Source organism: Balaenoptera physalus, assembly GCF_965194825.1.
Source record: "Balaenoptera physalus genome assembly, chromosome: 1".
Lineage (NCBI taxonomy): Eukaryota > Metazoa > Chordata > Mammalia > Artiodactyla > Balaenopteridae > Balaenoptera > Balaenoptera physalus.
In genome coordinates this window covers 174,822,048-174,832,706 of record NC_138882.1, presented here as the reverse complement: position 1 = coordinate 174,832,706, position 10,659 = coordinate 174,822,048, and the positions used below count along the sequence as shown (strand labels likewise).

The 10,659-nt window shown below is 44.2% G+C and overlaps 1 protein-coding gene across 2 annotated transcripts in view; it reads right to left on the bottom strand.

Annotated features, from left to right (window-relative positions):
- WASF2 (WASP family member 2) overlaps positions 1 to 7,253 on the bottom strand; it is a 70,517-nt gene extending 63,264 nt beyond the window's left edge. The window contains exons 1-2 of one of the 2 annotated variants that reach the window (XM_082440611.1): positions 7,062 to 7,253; positions 6,769 to 6,882 (exon numbers count right to left, since the gene is read on the bottom strand). The gene's annotated coding sequence lies outside the window, so the exon portion shown is untranslated. The remainder of the gene's footprint in view (positions 1 to 6,768; positions 6,883 to 7,061) is intronic. The other variant, XM_082440610.1, reaches the window with a different exon arrangement.
- Positions 7,254 to 10,659: the final 3,406 nt, after the last annotated feature.

Below are 10,659 nucleotides of genomic sequence, written 5' to 3'. Positions count from 1 at the left end.
TACTGAGCCTGTGCTCTAGAGCCCGTGAGCCGCAACTACTGAGCCCGTGTACCGCAACTACTGAGGCCCACGCACCACAACTACTGAGGCCTGCGCGCCTAGAGCCCGTGCTCCACAACAAGAGAGGCCACTGCAGTGAGAAGCCCACACACCGCAACGAAGAGCAGCCCCCACGCGCCACAACTAGAAAAAGCCCGCGTGCAGCAACGAAGACCCGATGCAGCCAAAAATAAATAAATAAAATAAATAAATTTAAAAGTAAGAAACTTAACCTGGTTCAACTAGAATTAATCTTATAACTAAGAGACTATGTCTCGAGCTTTTCCATATTTTACCAGAAAAGAAAAACATTTTGAAAGGTAATATCATAGGCAAAGTTTAATAGCCTCTCCCATCAACCTTGAACTGTTTTTCTTTATTAGTGTATAGAAATCATGATGGAGACCACAGTTTTCTGAGGTACTTCTATATCTGAACATTATTTCCTCTGCAAGCATTCAACAATTCTTGTTTCTATTCTTCTCTTTTCTAATTCAATTCTGTTTGGTTTCTAAGTTAAGAAGTGTGTCTCACTTGCATAAATGGTAACTATTCTGAGATACCATTCATAACTATACATTTGAATTCTCTAGAGTACTATTCATAACTTCAAATGGAACAGGAAAAAAAAACACTCATTCAACTTCACTTTAATGGTGACTAAGACATGAATGATTATGTTATATTGTAGAAGGCCGGCCAAAGGAGTGAAGTTCCCCAGTGTTACTACTAATCTGTCATCATTTTATGAATGCCCACTGGGACCAAGGACCACTGCCTTGACCAATCTACCTATCACAAAAAATACTGAGCTTAGAAAAACATGCTCATTAGCTAAACATGTTTTTTAGAGTTATAAAGTATCTATGTAGGAACACTAAAAGATATATTATATCTTAGCCATGAAGCTCAAAAGTTAGCTGAGAAGAATCCTGACAAGTCCTGGCAAGTTCTCTATAAAACCAATGCTGGTTATTCTTTAGGTGTTAAACAGCTTTTCTGAGAAAAGCTGAGTCTTTTATTCAAGGTAGTAATATTCTAGTAGTTCTTTACTCCACTTAATCAGTGGTGGAAACTGAATTTACAAAAATCTGTGTAAATAATTCAGCTGTCTGTACTGCTCTAATATATTTAAACCAAATAAAATAAAATTTAGACAGAAAAAAAATAATGGTGCTTTTTTAAGGCTGTCACCTCCTGATTTCCCTCATTTTTCTTTCTTATCCAAAAGTCAGAGACAAGAGACTGTATAACCAGAAAGAACGAATGAAAGGATAGTGCACACGTGAGGACATCTACACTTATTTCCCTCTATGAACCCACTACCCCTACCCTTGACATAGTTTTCAACAGGGAGCAAGTCTGCTCCCCAAAGGACATTTGACAATATCTGGAGACATTTTTGGTTGTCACAGCTGGGGTGGGGGTTGGGGGGGTGATACTAGGTAGTGGGTAAAGGTCAGGGATACTGCTAAATATCCTACAATGCACAGCACAGCCTATCACAATACAGGATATTATCCAGCCCAAATGTCAACAGTACTGAGGATGAGAAACCCTACCCCAAGGCCCAACAAAGACCTACCTCTCAATAAATGTTTGCTGATCTGAACTGAAAAGTAAAGACCATGAACTGGAAGAAAGAGAAGCCTACAAGAATGAAGTAGAAGACAGAGGCTTAAATTAAACATTACTAGAATCTATTTTGCCTTTATTGGGACTTCCCTTGGCGGTTCGGTGGTTAAGACTCCTCGCTTCCAAAGCAGGAGGCACGGGTTCAACGCCTGGTCGGGGAACTAAGATCCCACGTGCCACATGGTCAAAAAAAAAAAAACCCTTTATTGTGTGTTGCACACCAGTCATACAAAAATGAACAATACAGCCCAGCCCTTATGGAGCTCATTATTAGGTACGGGAAAGAGTTTTATAATTTGTCTGATATCTGATTTGACACTATCTGATAAATGCTTTAATGAAGGAGAAGACATACAAGGGAGTCACTCAACTTTTCCTAGGAATGATTCACGGAACAGATGACATCTTAGTTCAGTTCTGAAGGATGAGTAGGAAGCATCTTATTTCACAACTTATATGCCTCTTTTCAAACAAAGAGCCATTCATTTCTTCAGTCAACAAAAACTATGGAACACCAATTATGTTCCATACATTGTGTTATGTGTTGGAGACACAGTCAAATTATAACTTTCTACTTCTTCCCTTGGCATTGCTGGTGCCCAGCAGCCTACCTCCCCAACCCAAATCCCCAAGAATTCTTTCAATTTAGCGACTGTCACCCCAACCAATCTTATTCATCAGTAAGGCCACTACCCAAGGATTAAATAAAACTTTCAGTTGCCTGTTGACAAGACTGTATTCAATCTGGCCTAGATCACAAAGTCAGGGTGGTTATGCTGGCAGAGTAACTAGCAATGAACTGACTATGGATCCAGATCTGCCAACTGTCGGATGTGTGCTGGTATCCTGGAAAGCTCTTTTACTTTATAAAAAATCTGGGTCCTCTTCCACCCTACGCAATTCATGCCAGAACCAAGAGCAAATTAATCAACATATATTTATTGAACACCTACCATGTGCTTACCTCAATGGTTCTCAACCCTGGTTGTTTACTGACAAAGGAGTTCCCAGATATAATTTATGTTTTGATGGTAAATTCTGATGCAACAAGTCTGATGTCCTGGCCTTTAGGCATTGAAAAATACAAAAGAAGTATAAAATACAGTTCTTGTGCTGAAGAGCTTATCCACAGTCACAACAGAGTAACTTGTAATAGTATGTTTGTTCACTAATTTGTAACCCTTTTGCAATATTATCAATCCTTATGAAACAAAAGAAACTGAGGTAGTCTGGATAACAACTGCTCTTATTCCCCAGTCCAGTCACACACCAACTGCACCTGCAACTCCTGATACACTGTTCCATACCCCTTCTATCTCCCAGACAGTGAAAGTACCATTCTCAGGAACTATGGAGATAACCCAAGTAGGAAGATGAACTGAGACCCTCAGAAGAGGTGGTTGTTTGTCCTGAAGACCAGAATCTGTCAAATTCATGCCGTCAAGGGCCTTCTTTTAAAGAGAAGAAATAGAGGGACTTCCCTGGTGGCGCAGTGGTTAAGAATCCGCCTGCCAATGCAGGGGACATGGGTTCGAGCCCTGGTCCAGGAAGATCCCATACGCCACGGAGCAACTAAGCCCGTGCGCCACAACTACTGATGCTGCGCTCTAGAGCCCGCGAGCCCCAACTACTGAGCCCACGTGTCACAACTACTGAAGCCTGCATGCCTAGAGCCCATGTTCCGCAACAAGAGAAGCCACCGCAATGAGAAGCTTGTGCACTGCACCGCAACAAAGACCCAACGCAGCCAAAAATCATTAAATAAATAAATTTATAGGAAAGAAAAGGAGGGAAGGAAAGAAGGGAGGGAGGGAAGAAACAGGGACTTCCCTGGTGGTCCAGTGGTAAAGAATCCGTCTTCCAATTCAGGGGACGCAGGTTCGGCCCCTGGTTGGGGAACTAAGATCCCACATGCCGTGGGGCAACTAAGCCCACGCACTCTAGAGCCCGTGTGCCACAAGTAGAAAGCCTGAGCGCCGCAGCTACTGAGCCCGCACACCACAACTAGAGAAGACTGCACGCCGCGATGAAAGATCCCGCATGCCTCAACTAAGACCCGACACAGCCAAATGAATAAATAAATAAATATTCTTTAATAAATAAATAAAGAGAAGAAATAATTCTTTAACCTCCAACAATACCAGTCCACCTCACTCTATAGTTGAAGTGCTCAAGAAAAGCAAAGAGTAGACTGAATTTTTGTAAATTTGCTCCTAGAGGTCCTTGGTCATTTAAAAAAATCACCCAAATTCATAAGACTGGTAAACTCTAGTTTTTCAAATAGCATAAACTTGAAATAAAAAATACTCTAAATATATTTTAGTAAACTCCTTACTAAGATGAACAAATTGTGGAGGCTTAAAAAATTAAAAATTAAAAAATTTTGCTCTAAATCTCATCCAGCAGCAATGACCTCATACTAAAGACCACCTGGAAGGGAACATCAGCTTTAAAATTCTGCAAACATGAATCTACAGATCCTCACCTGATTCGTCTCTCTCTGAATTATATGGGAAAAGGTACAATTCTCTTAACTGCTGTACAAAAATTGATGAGCACAAGACCCTATAAATTACTTTTTAAAAAAAGAGGGCAGGGTGTCATTCAAACATCTAAAACAGGGCCCAATGATGGTATTAAAAGGTAAAATTTGGTACTTAAGGAAAAATGAATATTGGCATATATTAATTAGAATAAGACTGCCACATGAAAGAAAGAAAAAAATGTGTCTTCTACGTAATACTGTTTTTAGGATCCATGACTTTAAAATTAGCTTGGTTTACAATATTTGTCCTTGTAATTGTTATTGTTATAAGTTTTATCCATAAAAGTCCACAATCCCTTAACTTCAATTCCAAAATCCAAAAGGCTATAAAAAACAAGTTTTTCATTACTCATTTGGCGGCAAATCCTGACATGAGGCTATGTATAGTATTTATTTATCCCAGTTGGTGTGAACATTCTGATGTTTTACTGAAGAAATAGTAATGCATTTGATTACAAGGTGCTGCCCCACACCTTTCTGGGGTGTTACATAACATACAGTATATGTACCATATTCCTTTTCCAAAATTCAAAAAATTCTAATTTCAGGAGCACAACTGGCCCCAAGAACCTTTTTTTTTTTGGCCCCAAGGTACTGTAGACTGGTATACTAATTAAGACTAAATCTTACATAGAAAATATAACTAATACTGAGAGTGAATGTAGATTTTACATGCAATAAACTCAGTGTCTTAACTATTCACACATACACAATCCGGTAAAATAAAGCATTATAAAGACTTAACAAACGTCAAAAAACGAACACACCATTACGTGTTTTTCAGGTGATGGGGACATTTGCATCATGCAATATCTAGATCAATTCCTCTTAGATTGAAATCCACTAATTTAAATCACAGTTTAAAAAAAAAACAAAAAACCCAAAGACTGCGATTGGTAATTATGTTAAAAGAATCATCCACTAATAAACAACATATTCGGTTCTGATTTTTTAAAAATTATCTCAGAAAGTTTAAGATTTAAAATTCTTTCATTCTAGAATACAACTTCTGAACGTTGAACAAATTACAACTGACTTTTTCTGTGAAAGCAGAGCCTTGGACAGGGGACAGCAAAAGAACAGTCCTTAAAGATATTTCAAAGGTAAGAAGAGTTTCACAGTTCTTTCCTTCCTTCTTCCTTCAGTTGCTGCTTTTCTGGTTTTAGAATTTCAAACAAAGAAATACATATTGGCTCCAATGCTAAGAAACGCCCTCTTTCTCAGCAACTTCCTCTTCCAATTTTCTTCCCTACCGTTGACATATGAGAACAATACACACAGCCGTCCTACCATTTTGCTTAACAAAAAGCTCTGAGGCTTGGAAAAATTAAGGGCTGCAATTTATCTATAGTACCCACTCCAAGTCCACAATCTTCACTCATCTAGAAGTCAAATAACAGGGAGCACAAAGAAAGGAGTATTTCACTTAATCAAGAGGCCGGCTATTGAACCTTTCACCCCAGGAATCCAAAGACTTTGGATTGCACTAACAAATGGGAAATTTCTTCCATCCCAGGAAAACTTGGCCTTCTTAGGGAAGAGAAAAAGCTACTGGGCTAGCACCACTCTGAACCAAGAGTCAAGTCTATGCACCAACAGTTGGTGAACTTTCTTCCACAGGCCATGCAGTCAGGATTCAAACTGAGTTCTCCGAGGTTCTAACCCACTTCAAAGTGACTTTTACAATTTAGTAACGGTCCTTTCCAACTCAGACTGAACAAAGGGGATGTACTTATAATTAACCATCCAGAGATCAAGACCCATCCTGTCTCCATGCCAGAAGTCAATTCAAGTGTCTGGGACCGGAACCTGCCCCCCATCTGTGACAAAGCAAACTTCCTTTAAGTGGACAATTCCCCCTTGCCCAGTGACTCTCAAAGGAAACATCTTAATGTTGGTAAGCTGTGTACCTTACTGTGTGACCTTGGGCAAGTTACTTAACTCCTCTGAAACTTAGTTTCCTTATGTGTGAATTCTCAAGTGAGGCTGTAAAAATTAAACAAGAACATATGCTTGACGCATAGTAGGAGCACCATAAATGTTCCCCCTCCTCCTCCTCCTCCTCCTAACCCGCCTGAATTCTTTGGGGCCTAAATTTCAATCATAGCCCCAAAAGGCTCCAAGGATTCTTTCCTCTTCTCTGATTCTATGGAGAACTAACTGTATAAAACTTCCCCCATCTCAGAGGCTCTAGGATCCTGGAGGACCAAGACAACCGGACTCCACCTCATCATAGCCTAGGGTCCATCCAGAGCGTTCCTCAATGGGCCCCTTTAGCTAACTCTCCTCCTTACTCTGCAGACCATCTTGTACACACACGTACGTACACACACACACACACTCCTCTCCTCCACTCCGCAATTTAGGCCAGAGGTCTCAAAGACCACTTCAACGCCTTCATGGTCCAGATATGGAGACTGAGGCTCCGCCTGGAGAAGAACTTGCCCAAGACCTCAGACAACGTCTGGGATCCAACTCATGTACATCTGCCTGCAAAGCCTTCGTTTTACAAATGCGTAAAACGAGGCCCAGAGAGGGAAGTGACTTGCCCAAGGTCACGCGGCGAGCTGGTGGAAGAGCTAGGTCAGCTTGGGACACTTTCGCAGCTTCACAGACTCGCGGGCCCCTCCAAGCCTCTGAGGGGATCTCCGGCACACCTCTCCCTGGGGAGGAGAGTGTATTGTAAGACACCACCCCGCGCTAACCGCTCACCGGGTCTCTGCCGGTCTGCGGCAGGAGGCGCGGCACCCACTCCCCCAGGACCCTGCGCTGCTTGGGAGGGGCGGCCCGACCGGGCCCGGCGCCTCACGGCCGGGCCAGCCCGCGGGGACTTGATGCTCACCTGGTCTCGCGCGGTCGCCCTCAGCAACAGAGGGGCTGGCCGGCCGCCCTTCTCCGCACGGGGTCTGTTCTCGCCGGCCGCGTCGCGGGCTGCCACACAGCCAGACCCCCCTCAGAGCGCTACGCCCCCAGCCGCGCCAACCCAGCCCGCGTCCGCCATTACGCGATTCCCCGCCCCGGGACGCAGCCACACCCCGCCAACCGCCCTGATTGGCTCTCTGCCCCACCCGCCTGGGGCTTCCGGGCATTCCATTGGCCTGAGTAGAATGTCAGTTAAATAGGTACGCAAACGACGTACTCAAGGGTACTGTCCCGGGAGCTCCACCCGAGCTACTTCCGTAATCGGAGTAAACAGCAAGGGGCAAACCAAGTGAAGTGGGGGTGGATTTTAAACTAAACCAACTCCTAAATTCAAAGTAGGAAAATCCCACCTAAGAAAGTGTAAAAACGCGTACAAAGTGTATTGAGTGGCTAATTCGTTTTGTTAGAGTTCAAATAACCAGTACCTTTGGTGGCAGGAAGGGGCCAAGCCTATGAACTTTCTGTGGACACCCCTAAAGTTGGTGGTAGTTTTATCCCTTCCCTCCCGGTCTCAGGCCGGGCAAAAAGTAGGGTGGGGAGAGTGAGTCATAAGCTCCAGCCCGCTGCTAAAGGATCCGTCCGGGGCGAGTCCCGGGGTCCTGGGATTGGGAGCTGTTTCTGAAAGGCCAGGGTCAGGTGAGTTGGACCCTGGTTCAGCCGCCACCGCACTCTGCGACCTCAGACAGCTCTCTGAACTTACCTGAGTCTCAGTTTGAACTGCAAAGTAGGAGCAGTCATATCTGCCTCGTGTCCTGAGCTATTTGTTAAGGATTCATGCATGAGTGTGTATATGAGCGCCTTGTTGATTATAAAAGGTTGCAGGCTGGGTATCAGTGTGACAAATTCACCTGTACCTCAGTTAGTTCTCTAGAGCAACTTTGTAAGGCAAATATTGTCCTCGTTTTGCAGAAGAGAAAGCTGAAAACTCCATGACTTACCCTGAGTCACCCAGGGAATTTGAAACGACCCTGGGACTCAAACCTGTATCTTTTGGCTTCCATTCCCGTATTTCTCCCTTCCAGGTCTGGTGTCCCCTGAGAGAGACTTCCCTCCTCCAACCCCTTAGCATTCCAGGGAGGGACTTGAGGGTGCCAGGCCAGTCCCCCATCTCTCTGGTCACCATAAACTTAGGCACAGGCCACCCCCCAGCTATTGTTAATCACCAAGGTTCCTGGGAAAAGTGATCCTAGGGGTGCACCCGAGCTGTTTCTGGGGGCCTAGGAATCAGGAAGTGGGTAAGGGATGACAGGTGGTTCAGAAACCCAGGTAGAATCCAGAAGAAGGACGCAGAAGCTCCAAGAGGGGCAGTCTCCATTCCAGGACTTAAATCCATGTGTCTCTGCTCTCAGAACTGGGCTCTTTTCACCACAGAATTGTTTTCCTCAGAAGGGCTGCCTTGGCTATAATTCCTAGTCCTTTTCCCTCTCTGGAAAGGAAGGAAGCCAAAAAGGGAGTGGGAGGGAGAGCAGCCTAAGACTTTAGAAGGGCAGAAACTACCAAGTGGGTGGTGCCGACAAGGCCCCAGTGCCTGCTGAGTCAGTGACCTCCAGGCTCAAGTTGGGCAGTGTGGTCTGACAACCAATGACTATTTAAATCCTGACTGTGGCCACTGGGTGCTGGGAGGCAGCAGGTGCTATGCAGAGGTCAGTGACTTTAGGGGCAGACTGACCCAAGATTGAATCTAAGCTCCACTACTTTCTAGTTCTCAGCCTCACCTAAGTCTTCTCTGAAATGGGAACAACAGAGCAGTTGTGAGGATTCAATGAGTTAATTGTGGAATTAATGAGTCATGTGTGTAAAGTGCCTGATAGCTATTCATTCATGGATTCATCCATTCAGTAAAAAATTATTACACACCGACCATGTGTAGGGCAGCCTGCCAGTGGTGCAGCTACAATGGGGAGCAAAACAGACTCAGACCCTCATGGAACTTACAGTTTGATGAGGAAACAAGTTGTTAAACAAATGATCAGACAAATCAAAACACAGTTAGAAACCGTGATAAGGAACAAGAGGCAAAGTACAATGTGTTTATGAGAGTAAATGTCAGGGAATGGGGTGGGGACACAGGAAGCTTCCTGAAGAGGTGAGTTGGTGAGTGGGGGTTGACTAAGCAGCTGGTGGTTGGGAGAAGTGTTGCAGGCCAAGAGAAAGGGTGTGGAAGGCATCTAGGCCAAGGGGGATAGTGGCATTGGGGAGGGAGGGCGGAGCTGTTGCTCAGAGCCTAAACAAATAAGGTGTTACAGGGGAGGGAACCGGCCTTGAAAGTGAGGCAGTTCTCCAAGGGTCTCTGTTCTTTTCTGATAGTCCCTGCTTTGAGGCCAACCCACCTGGGTTTGAATCTTGGCTCTGCCATCTCACCTTGGACTGTATGACCTTAAGCAGTCACCACACGTCTGTGCCTCAGCTAATCTTCTGAGAAATGGGAATAGTGATAGAAGGGCATAAGGTGGAGAGTGAGGATTCAGTGTGGAAATGTGTATAAAACATTCTGGCGCATAAAAGTCACTCCATAAATGATGCTTGGTCTTCGCAGCATGGAAGGAGGTGAGCCTGAGGCAGCAGATACATTTGGAGATGTATTTGGGAGAGAGCTGATATAAGCACCTGTGCACTGGGCAAGTTGTCATCTGACCTTAATTGTCATAGAAGACTTTGAAGTCAGGCAAGCCTGGGTTCAAACCACATCTATACCAATTCCTAGCAGTGTGACCTTGGGCAGGTGACTTCACCTCTCTGAGCCTCAGTTTCCTTATCTGTAAACTGGGGATCATAATTGCTTCTATTTCCCAGAGCTGTGAAGATTAAATGAGATAATAAATGTGAAGTAGCTAGCACAGTAGTTGGCACATAAGTAGCAGTTGTTGAATGTTCACCTTAATAATAGTTATTATTATTATTGATGTCAGCAGTTACTACCCATACTAGATAAGATTCTGGGGCTTTGCTTGAAGGTTGTCTGGCAACAGGAGCCTTCGTTTCTCCTTTTAGGCAATGGAGATTGGTTGCTTTCAGAGGGAGTGGTGCTGTGCATCTTAATACTGGGAATTCCCTGATGGTCCAGTGGTTAGGACTCCGTGCTTTCACTGCCGAGGGCATGGGTTCAATCCCTGGTCAGGGAACTAAGATCCCACAAGCCGCACGGCACTGCCAATAAGCACTAACATTGAGCATTTGCTATGTGCCAGCCATGTGCTAAGTGTTTTATAGATATTAACTCATAAATTCTTACAGCAGTCCTATAAATTAGGTCCTGTTATTATCATCATTTTACAAATGAGATGAAGGAAGCACAGAGAGGTTAAGTGACTTGCCCAAGGCCAGCCAGTCAAGAAGCAGCATGGCTGGAGTTTAAACCCAACCTTGGAACTTGAGAGGGCTTGCTGGTCTTGAGGGGCAAGCCCTCCCTCTACTACCCAAGGAGTTATCACCTGGAAGGATGAAATAATTCATTGCCCATAAATCCCAGGTTCTGAAGACCAAGCCCCATTCCTTTCCCCCCAATTCTAAAAAATAAC